Source organism: Lathyrus oleraceus, chromosome 1, assembly GCF_024323335.1.
Source record: "Lathyrus oleraceus cultivar Zhongwan6 chromosome 1, CAAS_Psat_ZW6_1.0, whole genome shotgun sequence".
In the NCBI taxonomy this organism is placed as follows: domain Eukaryota; kingdom Viridiplantae; phylum Streptophyta; class Magnoliopsida; order Fabales; family Fabaceae; genus Lathyrus; species Lathyrus oleraceus.
Window position 1 is genome coordinate 235,822,151 of NC_066579.1, and position 12,633 is coordinate 235,834,783.

Consider the following 12,633-nt stretch of genomic DNA (forward strand, 5'->3'; position numbering starts at 1 on the left):
TCAATGGCCAACTTTGCATCTCTATAGGAAGCAAATGAAGAAGCTCTCTTCTCAATAGGTTCAGCAATAGATAAAGCTTGGAAAGGAGTTCCAACTTCATCCTCAGCATCTATATATGAGAAGGAAGATAAGTGGCTAACTAGGAGAGCCTTTTCTCCCCCTACAACCACCAACTTCTTATTTTTCACAAATTTCAGTTTCTGGTGTAGGGTGGATGTCACGGCGCCTGCCTCGTGAATCCATGGTCTGCCTAAGAGACAGCTATACGATGGGTGAATATCCATAACCTGGAAGGTAATTTGGAAATCACTTGGTCCGATCTTGATTGGGAGATCAACTTCCCCAATTATAGTTTTACGCGACCCATCGAAAGCTTTCACAACGATTCCACTCCGCCTCATGGGAGGCCCTTGATAAGACAGTTTTGAGATAGTGGTTTTTGGCAATACGTTCAATGATGACCCAATGTCCACCAGCACATTGGACATGGCGTCGTCTCTGCAATTCATAGATATGTGTAAAGCCAAGTTGTAGTCTCTTCCCTCCTCAGGGAGATTAGAGTCACAGAAACTCAAATTGTTACAAGCAGTAATGTTTGCAACAATGCTATCGAACTGTTCTATTGTGACATCATGATCTACATATGCCACATCCAAAACCTTCTGCAGTGCCTCTCTATGTGGTTCTGAATTCAAAAGTAATGATAACACTGATATTTTGGATGGCGTTTGTAGAAGCTGGTCTACAACATTGTACTCACTTCTCTTGATGAGCCTCAGCATCTCATCACAATCTTCTTTCACATTGCCGCTTGGGCCAACAGAAGTAGGAGTTATCAATGTAGAGGAGGGCTTAACAACAGGTGTCGGATTCGAGGTGCTCACATCATTCCCAATCAGGCGTTCAACAAAATCAGCATTAGCCTGAGGCTTGGGAGGTGCTGAAAAAACACGACCGCTACGGGCCAAACCACTAACATCGGCAATATTCACAACAGAGGAGGATGGTAAAGACACCTTTTTCCCATCTTCTACAGCAACATCGTTGTAACGAAAGGGAATTGCTTTCTCAGATGAATATGGCACAAGATCGGCAGGTTTAATGATAAGAACAGGAGAAGCTTTCTGCTTGCTACCATCATACTTGATGATAACAGGCTCGGGCATTCGGAATACTGGGGAAATTACGTTGACTTCAGGCTCATCTTCGTCAACATTCCTATTCTGAAGAATCTCAATGACTCCTTCATCCAGCATTTCCTGAAGATCCTTGCGCACCTGGCGACAACCCAATCGGTTAACAAAGCATATTCGACATCTATCATGGTCGTGCTCATAATGACTGTACTCGCATAGCAACCGATGCATATCAACAAGAGACTGTCGAATATGGCTGACATACTTGACTTTGTACTTGCCAGGGCAGCTCTGGACCATATTGACAAATTTCCCATGCTCGGGCAATGGGTTCTTCTTCACATTAGGACCTACGTCCTCAAAACACAGAATGCCACACCTCACAAGGTCTTGAACCTTGGTCTTCAAAGGGTAACAATTCTCCACGTCGTGGCCGGGAGCACCAGAATGATAAACACAATGCAATTCGGGCTTATACAACCACTGGGGGTTAGCAGGGATAGCCGGTGGGTCGCTTGGAGTAATCAACTTCCTCTCTATCAAAGAGGGATATAACTCTGCGTACGTCATTGGAATAGGGTCAAAAGTGACCTTTTTCCTCTCTTAACTCGTGCTGGTTTGATTACTGTTTTGAGGCTGGTAGGCCTGTTGTTGTGGACGGTGCTGTTGTTGCTGATATTGCGGATGTGGTTGCTGATTGTTGCTATGTTGTCGATACTGTTGATTATCTCTGAAAACAGGTGTTATATGAGCCACCTGATGCTGGTTACAGGCGGGACGCACGGTCTTCCTCCTCACAGAGGGTCTTCTAGGTTTCACATGGGAAGTCACAGCATGTGCCTCTCCATCTTTCTTCTTCACAAACGCCCCATAACGTTTGGCAGAAGAGCCTTCTTCTTTGGTTAGACGTCCTTCTCTAACCCCTTCTTCTAGACGCATCCCCATATTCACCATCTCGGTGAAGTCAGAAGGAGCACTAGCAGCCATCCGCTCATAATAGAATGAACTCAAGGTCTTCAGAAAGATCTTGGTCATTTCTTTCTCTTCTAACGGAGGTACGATCTGCGCTGCCAACTCTCGCCACCTCTGGGCGTATTCTTTAAATGTTTCCTTATCCTTCTGGGACATGGCCCTCAATTGATCCCTATCGGGAGCCATATCCATATTATACTTGTATTGCTTGACGAAGGCCTCGCCAAGGTCGTTGAAGGATCGGATGTTCGCACCGTCCAGACCCATGTACCACCGTAGAGCGGCACCGGATAAGCTGTCCTGAAAGTAGTGGATGAGTATATGATCGTTGTCGGTCTGAGTTGACATCTTCTTGGCATACATGACCAGGTGGTTGAGAGGACAAGTATTTCCCTTGTATTTTTCAAAGTCAGGGACCTTGAATTTCACAGGAATCTTCACATTGGGAACCAAGCACAGTTCGGCAGCAGACTTGCCGAAAAGATCCTTTCCTCTGAGAGTTTCAATTCCTTGCGGAGCTCAAGAAATTGATCGTTCATAGCGTCCATCTTCTCATAGACATCTGGGCCTTCAAACGACTCAGAATGATAGATGGTGTTGTCTACCCTGGGCATGGTATGCACGACAGGAGGAGGAACAACAAGGATCGGGCTAGATGCCAGCATAGAAGCAAAAGTTGGAGCGGGACCCTCAGGCATGAAATTAGGAGGCATCCCCCACGGGAATCCGGCTGGCATGGCCGCTGGAGCAAAATATGCACTGGCTGCAGGAATGGTTGAGGAAACAATCTCAGAGATGACTGTCCTCTTGGGAGGAGTTGAAGGCGTCAAGAATGATTCCATCAAAGCGCTTAATCTGGACACTTCCTCTTTGAGTTCACGGTTCTCTTGCTCTAGATGATCCATCAGTCTTGAAATGTTGGCTCTAGTGTAGTACCGGTGAGTCAGCTTGTCTTCAAAATAAATGAAGAACACCGAGTTAGCCCACAAGACAAGAGACCGGAAACAAAACCTGCTTATGCGCATGATGCATGCAATGCTTGTGCATATGATTTGTTTTTTTATTTCAAAGGAACTTTTAGGGTTTTATTTGCAAATTTTGGGAATACTTAAACATTTATTACGTATGGAAATATCTCATCAAATAATATCAGGGAAAAGAAGTACAACATTGTCAATCATATACAAGAGAAAAGGAAAATAATCATCCTATGGATCCCTAGAAGCAATCATCTAAAGCTCGGGACACAGGGAGATAGGATGCACGAAGCCTCTTCACCTCCCTCTCGTAGGCTGCCTCCATATCTGCTTTCTCCTTGGCGAGTCGATCATACTTCCTCTTCCAAAACTTGGAAGACTGAGGAAGTAGAGAAGTCCATGCATCGTCAGGGTCGTCAATAACTTGATGCTCGAGGAACTCAATCAAAGCATCCTTCTCCTTAATCTGCTGAAGCAACTCTTCCCTTTAACGGATCCAGGCACGTGACAGGTCTTCGTCTCTCAACTCCTCTACTCCTTGGTTAGGGAGGGTTGAAGGTACAACCATAACCAAAGGTGTAGGTCTCGGATAATCGTAAGGCATGAGATACTCAGAAGCTCTCTTCCTTACCCAAGCAGTATAAGGCTCCATGGCAACACAATTCTTAGGACCTAGCTCCTTCCTTCCTTTCCTATGAATCTTGCGCCAAGCACGGACCATCCTAGCTTTCAAGCCTTGGGGATCTTTACCCTCCTGAAAGAACATACCCTCTAACAGAATGTTTTTAGGTTTATCCTTTAGGGGGAACCCAAGCTGACGACGCGCCAAAACAGGGTTGTAGTTAATCCCACCACATGTACCAAGAAGAGGTACATTGGAGAATTCACCACAAGAGTCGATAATCTGCACGCCACCATGCACACGGTTATACCAAGAGATATCATCATTAGTGAGAGACATAAGTCTCGTGGACCACCGTAGACATCCCTTGTTCTCCTTGAAGGCGACCGTCTACGGTAAGTGAGAAATAAATCACTTATACAACAGAGGAAAACAACACACAATGGCACCATCACCCTTTGCATTCCTCATATGCAAAGAGAAATATGTATCACCCAACAGAGTCGGAACGGGATTAAGAGTAGAAAAGATCCTAATGGCGTTCACATCCACAAACTTGTCGATGTTGGGGAACAATACCAATCCATAGATGAGAAGTACAAATATGGCTTCAAAGGCATCCTCACTCATGGCCTTCCCATATATAGTAGCTTGAGCAATGAGGAACTCAGAAGGGAGACCTCGAACTCCACCTTTGGTAGTCATATGAGCACCAACCATAGATTCATCTATATGCTACATGTCTGCTATCTCTTGAGAAGTAGGAATACTTTCCAAGCCACTGAACGGAAACTGATCTAGAATAGGTATACCCATTGTAAGACCCCAATTTTGTCCCTAAGATCCCTCATGGCATCATAACATTGCAATTGCATAGCCTTAAGGATCATTGAGCATCTTGGTTCCCCTTGCCTGTGGGTGGGACTCCTTGTGAGTGGTTTGAGATCACCAAGCATGTTTGACTTGTATATCATTGCTTTTCTCATTTTTGTTTACTAACCAAAAGCACAAAAATATGTCACTAACATCTTTTGTTTGTAGCTTGAGTAATCATAAGGCCAAAAGCTTCAAGGAGGTCATTGGTACAAATGCATGGTCAGGAGGAGGAGGAAGCAAGCATGAAAATGGTTCCCAAGGCTCTCATCCATCAAATATTACCCCCTAATATCTCAATTCATCATGTTTGATCAAAGCAAGTCAAAGGGTTTGAGGTTTGTTCCCCAGAGAAGCCCTAATTCATCTGTGCATCACAATGCCTTGCTCATGAAGCAACCTCAGCCCATGATCAAATACAATCAAGGGAAGTTCTTTAATTCATCATTTCATTCATATTTGAACTTATTTGAGTGTCCTCAATCATCAATTCATCAAGGTATGAGTCATGGATTTGAGAAGTTGATCAGTCAATTCATCTGACTATTTTGAAATACACTGAGACCTAACTTTTTATGTGTTGGTCAAATGGAAATGGTTCCAAAAGAAACAATGTTCTTAAGGACAATAAGAACAACTTTCATGTTCATAAAAATTTGATTTGAAGCTTGGAAAACCATCTTCCATTCCAATACATTATAGGTCATTTTGACTGAAATCCTAATTTTAGGTCAACTTCCCAAGGACATAACTCTTTCATTTTTTATGATTTTTAGGTGGGATCAAATGCATTGGAAATATTAAGATGTCTACTTCAAATTTTATGTTGAACAAAATTTCAAAATCTCAAAGAAAATACATGTGATAATGCAAGCCATTATAGGTCCCTTTGGGTCAAAGGCATTAAAAGTCAAAAAAGTCCAACTTCAAGTGCTCATAACTTCTTCATCAAAAATCCAAATGATGGAAAATATAAGTCCATTTTGATTGTCTTGAAAAGATATACAACTTTTATGTTGGAGATGTTTTCATTTGAAGCTTGCATCATCAAAACAGAAGGGATTGAAAGTTGGCCAATTTTAGAAACCTTGCCTTGACATGTTTTGCACATCACACTTTAAACTCAAAAATCACAAATTTCCACACTTCAAATGAGTTTTTGTCCAACATAACATTTGTTCCTTATACAAATACCTTTCCAACCATTACTCATATGCTTATATTTGGATTTTTCATGAGTGACTTTCGAAGAGCTGAATATTTGTGACCAATTGTGAAATTCACATTGAATCTTGAAATGCAAGCTATTGCAAGGCAAATTACACGTCCATTTCCCTTTGGTCATTGCTCAGAGTTCATTTGGCATTGCTTTTGGTCCTTGTGCATGATCATGCAAGCCCATGCAAGTGATATCCAAATTCATGCACACGGTTTCCTTCATACTTCCCTTGCTAATTCAGCTATAAATACATGCTTCATTCCCTCCATTTGGACAACCAATTTCAACCTGAAATGCTGCTGAAATCGTTCCCTAACCATCACTAAAGAAGCAATTGCATTTTCTTCAAAAAAAAATCAGATCTTTAATTCAACTTCATCTGGTTGTTTTCATAGATCTAATGCTTCTAGACCTTCACTCCACACTCCATTGAACTTCTGTTTTGATAAAGCAAGCAAGGTTTCAAGCTCAAATCACCAGAACTCAAACTTGAACTCCAACTGGTATTTGCTTCGATTCTCTTCATCCTTTGACCTGTTGGCTGTGATTTTGTGTTGGCTGAAGTCCTCTCAATGGAGGCATCATGTTTATGCTTTTAATTTTTGCAATTCATTGAGTTCATGATGAACACCAGAATTTTCAACTTATGATTTCTCAAATCATAGAGATCTAGAATGAAAATGGATGATATAGGGATGATGTACATCATCCCAGCTTTCTATTGATGTATAGATCGCACGTTTTGGTTGCCTTTTTATTTTCTGCAACTTGGCCGGAATCTGGGAAGCTCACCGGAGAAGACGGTGGCTCCGGTGGCTTCATCAAGTCCAGTTTAAATCCTGGCCGTTGGATCCATTCTCCAGATTTGATCTCGTCCCTTCATTGTTATGACTTTTAATTCTTTACCATACGCGTGCATTGATCGTGGATCACCATAGACGCGCGCTTCTTGGCCTCATGATTTGCCAGCTCAATTAATGAGCTTAGATCAGACGGTCACGCTTTTTTCCAAATTCTATTTTCTGTTTTATTTTCATTTTATTTTCTTTAATTCCAATTATTTTCAAAAATTAATATCTCTCTCATTTTTTATCCAAAAAATATGGGACCAATTGCATTATTTCCCAAATAAATTCTAGTTTCTATTTCTGATTTTTAATATTTTTTATTTCATCATTTGATATTTTTTGTGAATTTTCTCTTTTCTAGTTATTTTTAATTCATTTTAAATAGTTTTTGATATTCAAAAAATGCAAAAATATTTTCCTAACCTATTTGAATGATGATGGATCTATGAAAAATATTCTCATCAATTTTTGAATTGATTTGAGATTTATTTGAGATTTTAGTTCAATTAGGTTGTTTTTATTCATTTTTAATTGATTAAAATTAGTTTCTGACTTTTAAAAATGCTGAAATTTTTTGTCAAACTTTGTTTGACCTTGTTGAACTTAGGATAAATCACTTGGACCTTTCAAGGTTGATTTGAAGTGATTTTGAAGTTTGACCTTCCTTTAATATTTTAATTCAAGTTTATTTTTAATATTAAAAATGCCAAAAATATTTTATTCTTTTCTTGACTTCCAATCTTCATCTCACTTCTGTTTTTGATTGTTTGACCTTGACTTTCAATGATATTGGTCAACATATGAGGATTGACACATTTGATTCCATTTAATGCATTTTATTTTGTCATTTCCTTTTCTCTTATCCATCTCCTTCTTCTTTTTCTTCTTCTTCCTCTTTCTTTTTGATCAATGAGTTGAAGGTTGATAGGTTATCATTGATTAGAGGGATTTAACCTTCCTTGATTCAAATCTAATTCATCTTGATCAATTGATCAAGTGAATGGTTTTGCATTAAGGATAGGTTGTCTTTTATATTATGCATAAGGCTTAAACCAATACAAGATCAATTCTCTTCTCCTTTTGGCATGGCAAGTTGTTGGGACTTGGTTCACTAATCAAGACTCCTAACTTGTGTGTGTTGCCTACATTATTATTGACCGGCCTCATATAGTAGTGACTTCTACATAAGTGCAATTACGATTGCTTAACATAGCGCTAAATTTGCCTTATGGCACACTAACTACTAACACTAACTTTTGACAATTAACATTTACTTAATGCAATTTACTTTATGCAATTTACTTTAAGGAAATTTACTATTCTTGGACATATTATTCATTTGCTTTTCTCTTTGCTCATTTGAGCACATGTTTATGTTAATGCCATTTTCCTTTTGCTCACATGAGCACATAATGTGTATATATTATTGTGCTTGTGTTTTGTTTTGTTTGTTATGGACCAAAGTGCAAAGAAATGGACTTAGTTTCTAGGACTTCCCCTATGCAAAGAAATGGAGAATTGGACTTAGATTCTAGGACTTTCCTTATGCAAAATTGGAGTAAAAGGATCTTAATGATGAAGATGGAATTAGAAGGACCAAATTTCTAAACTCTCTCTTGTCCATTCTTGTTTTACTTCATGGAACTTTTGATGTGTGTGCTTTTGTGCTAGGAATTTCCATTTGAGCTTAATTGGAGGATCACTTCCATGTTCATCTAAGTGGAAGAAACAAGATGCATTGAGGATCTCTTTTGAGACTTGTCCGATTGCTTATACTTTGTGGTTGCTTATTCCAAAGGATGGGAGCTACTTGGATCATCAATATAATCTCAAGAGAGGGACTCCTAGTGTGGTTTCATTTCTTTCCCCTTCCCTTTTATTTTCCCTAGGACTTAGCCATTCTTCTTCTTCTCCCCACTCTAACCCAAGCCAAAACTTTTTGTGCAAACACTTAATTTTTGTTTTCGAACATTAGAAACCTAAGCCTTATGCTTTTGATTTTCAAACTTTCTTTTCATAACACTTATTTTCAAATTGAATCTTTAAGTCAACTTTGACCATTTTGTACATACTTCTAATTGGTAAATATAACCCATTCAAATTCCTTTTTTATGGTTTCAATGGCCACTCTCATAATCAAATTCTTCATAACCTTTAGCTATTAGGTTTGAGTTATCCTTGAGGTAGATGTAATACTCACCTATATCCTTAGTGATGGACAATGAGTCTTCCATGCTTATTATAGGGTTAACCCCTCACTAGCATGTTGAAGCTATCCTCACATGGTGGATTTGTGGTTTTAGGTTGAGTTTTCTCCCTTGGATAACAAAAGACCTTAAGGCTTTTGGACCAATCAATTCACCAACTCATTTTGAGATTTTTACCCCGAACTACGAGGTTTTGATCCTAATCTTTTTATAAGATGGTACGTAGGCAATGGGTTTATCCATCCAAACACAAAATGTAAATAAACTTGTATATTCTTTTCTCATCTCTTCAATCATGTTTGCACAAACAAAATTTTCACAAAACCAACAACCTTTGCAACAAGTATGAAAAGGGCTCCCTAGGAGTACCTAGGATATTTTGGGTGCCTAACACCTTCCCATTGAATAACCAACCCCCTTACCCAGATCTCTGTTTCTTTTACTAGTTTTTGTTAAAACTTGTAGGTTTTTGTTCTCTTTCTAACCATTCCTTTGGATAAATAGAAGTGCAGTGGCGACTCGACTTGTATGGTTTACCTTGGATTTAGTCAATATCTCTAATGGTAACGAATACCCCGCTACACCCACAAGATAGGCATACTCCTCAAGCGTAGGCAAAAGCTGGAAATCCGGAAACGTGAAGCAACGGTACAAGGGATCATAAAACTGCACCAATACACTCATCAACCCTTCATCCACCTGAGTAGTCAGAAGAGGAAGAAGCTTCCATAACGAGCTTTGAAACCCAAAGGATCTAATACATAGGATGTCAGATTCCTTAACTCTTTCAAATCTGGCTGTCTGAAGCTGTACTTCTTTGTATTCCTTCTTTATCTTTCCATGTCTGAAAATTTGCAAATAAACCCTTTTAAGTTCCTTGAAAATTTTCTTCATTATTGATGATATGGATGCAAATGAGTGCATGAATGCATGAATGCAACAATCACACTCAAGGATCAAGCAAAGCACACCAAACAAAGGTCATGGGACGGATCATGTTATCCTTAATATCAATCATCCATTTTGGTGGATTACGGTTTACACCTTATCAACACCCAAGTTCCATTGATATTAAGGATATATGAACGGATCAACCATGAATCAAGGGTTTGTTGCAAGTCACGAGCATGGAGTCTCGGTTAAGAACAACCCAAAGGGAGTGTACTAGGGTTTAAACCGGCCAAACATGTTCTACAAGAGGTTCCCATAGTCATCATCTCATCTTTCGGATATGATCGGATAAACGACTACTCGTATTCCAAAAATATTCCTAAGAGAGACTCTTATGAGTGTAGTATCGCGTAACAATCGTATCAAATCTTACACTTGAACGACTTTCACACTACATCCTAAGAATAGGCCAAGATGGGCTTGATAAACTAAGGTCCTTGGCTTCTAAGGTCTATATTGGAAAAAGTAATGTCTAACCACAACTTACTTGTGTGACATTATTGATCCCAACATGACCTCCACCAAGTGAATGGACTTGCAAGTCAACTTGCTAAGGAATAACTCCACACAAGTCAACAAGACTACGCCATTCTCCTATCCTAAGTGCACTCGAGTCCGGGTATAGAACTCATCTCACAAAGATCACCAAGCATACAAGGAATTAATATCAAGCAAATCAATCATTACACACAATACAGTAATCCCAAATTGCACAAAAATATGTCACAAAACAATACAATACAACAAGTATGAAAAGTTGGCAAAACCCACTAGGCAAATAATCCCCAGCAGAGTCGCCACTTTTCTGTAGCGGGGTATTCGTTACCATTAGAGATATTGACTAAATCCAAGGAAAATAATACAAGTCGAGTCGCCAACGCAATTCTATTTATCCAAAGTAATGGTTAGAAAGCGAAAAAAACCTAATAGTTTTAACAAAAACTAGTAAAAGAAACAGAGATCTGGGTAAGGGGGTTGGTTATGCAATGGGAAGGTGTTAGGCACCCAAAACATCCTAGGTACTCCTAGGGAGCCCTTTTCATACTTGTTGCAAAGGTTGTTGTTTTGTGAAAAATTTGTTTGTGCAAACATGATTGAAGAGATGGGAGGGGAATGTACAAGTTATTTACATTTTGTGTTTGGATGGATAAACCCATTGCCTATGTACCATCTTATAAAAAGATTAGGATCAAAACCTCGTAGTTCGGGGTAAAAATTTCAAAATGAGTTGGTGAATTGATTGGTTCAAAAGCTTTAAGGTCTTTTGTTATCAAAGGGAGAAAACTCAACCAAACCACAAATCCACCATGTGAGGATAGCTTCAACATGCTAGTGAGGGGTTAACCCTATAATAAGCATGGAAGACTCATTGTCCATCACTAAGGATATAGGTGAGTATTATATCTACCACAAGGATAACTCAAACCTGATAGCTAAAGGTTATTAAAGATTTTGATTAAGAAGTGGCCATTGGAACCACAAAAAGAAATTTGAATGGGTTATATTTACCAATTAGAAGTATGTACAAAATAGTTAAAGTTGACTTAAAGATTCAATTTCAAAATAAGTATTGTGAAAAGAAAGTTTGAAGATCAAAAGCATAAGGCTTAGGTTTCTAATGTTTGAGAAGAAATGTTAAATGTTTGCACAAAAGGTTTTGGCTTGGGTTAGAGTGGGGAGAAGAAGAAGAAGGGCTAAGTCCTAAGTAAAGCAAAAACAGAAGGGATGAAGAATCAAAACCACACAAGGAGTTCCTCTCTTGAGATCATATGGATGATCCAAGTGGCTCCCATCCTTTGGAATAAGCAACCACAAAGTATAAGCAATCAAACAAGTCTCATAAGAGATCCTCAATGTATCTTGTAACTTCCACTTCGGTGAACATGGTAATGATCCTCCAATTAAGCTCATAGAGTCCCTAGTCACAAAAGCACACACATCAAAAGTTCCATGAAGCAAAAACAAGAATGGATAAGAGTGAGTTTAGAGATTTGGTCCTTCTAATCCATCTTCATCATTAAGATCCATTTATTCCAATTTTGCATAAGGAAGGTCCTAGAATCTAAGTCCAATTCTCCATTTCTTTGCATAGGGGAAGTCCTAGAAACTAAGTCCATTTCTTTGCATTTGGTCCACAACAATCAAAACAAAGACACAAGCACAATAATATATACACAATTATGTGCTCAAGTGAGCAAAAGGAAAATGGCATTAACATAAACATGTGCTCAAATGAGCAAAGAGAAAAGCAAATGGATAATATGTGCAAGAATAATAAATTGCATAAAGTAAATTGCATAAAGTAAATGTTAATGGTCAATAGTTAGTGTTAGTAGTTAGTGTGCCATAAGGCAAATTTAGCGCTATGTTAAGCAATCGTAATTGGACTTATGTAGAAGTCACAACTATCTGAGGCCGGTCAATAATAGTGTAGGCAACAAACACAAGTTAGGAGTCTTGATTAGTGAACCAAGTCCCAACAACTTGCCATGCCAAAAAGAAGAAGAGAAATGATCTTGTATTGGTTTAAGCCTTTTGTATGATTTAGAAGAGAACCTATCCTTAATGCAAAGCCATTCACTTGATCAATTGATCAAAATGAATTAGATTTAAATCAAAGAAGGTTAAATCTCCCTAACCAATGCTAACTTATCAACCTTCAACTCATTGATCAAAAAGAAAAGAAGTAGAAGAAGAAGAAGGAGAAGATGGATAAGAGAAATGGAAATGGCAAAAATTAAAGTGCATTAAATGAAATACAATGTACAAATCCCCATATGTTGACCAATAACATTGGAAGTCAAGGTCAAACAATCAAAAACAGAAGT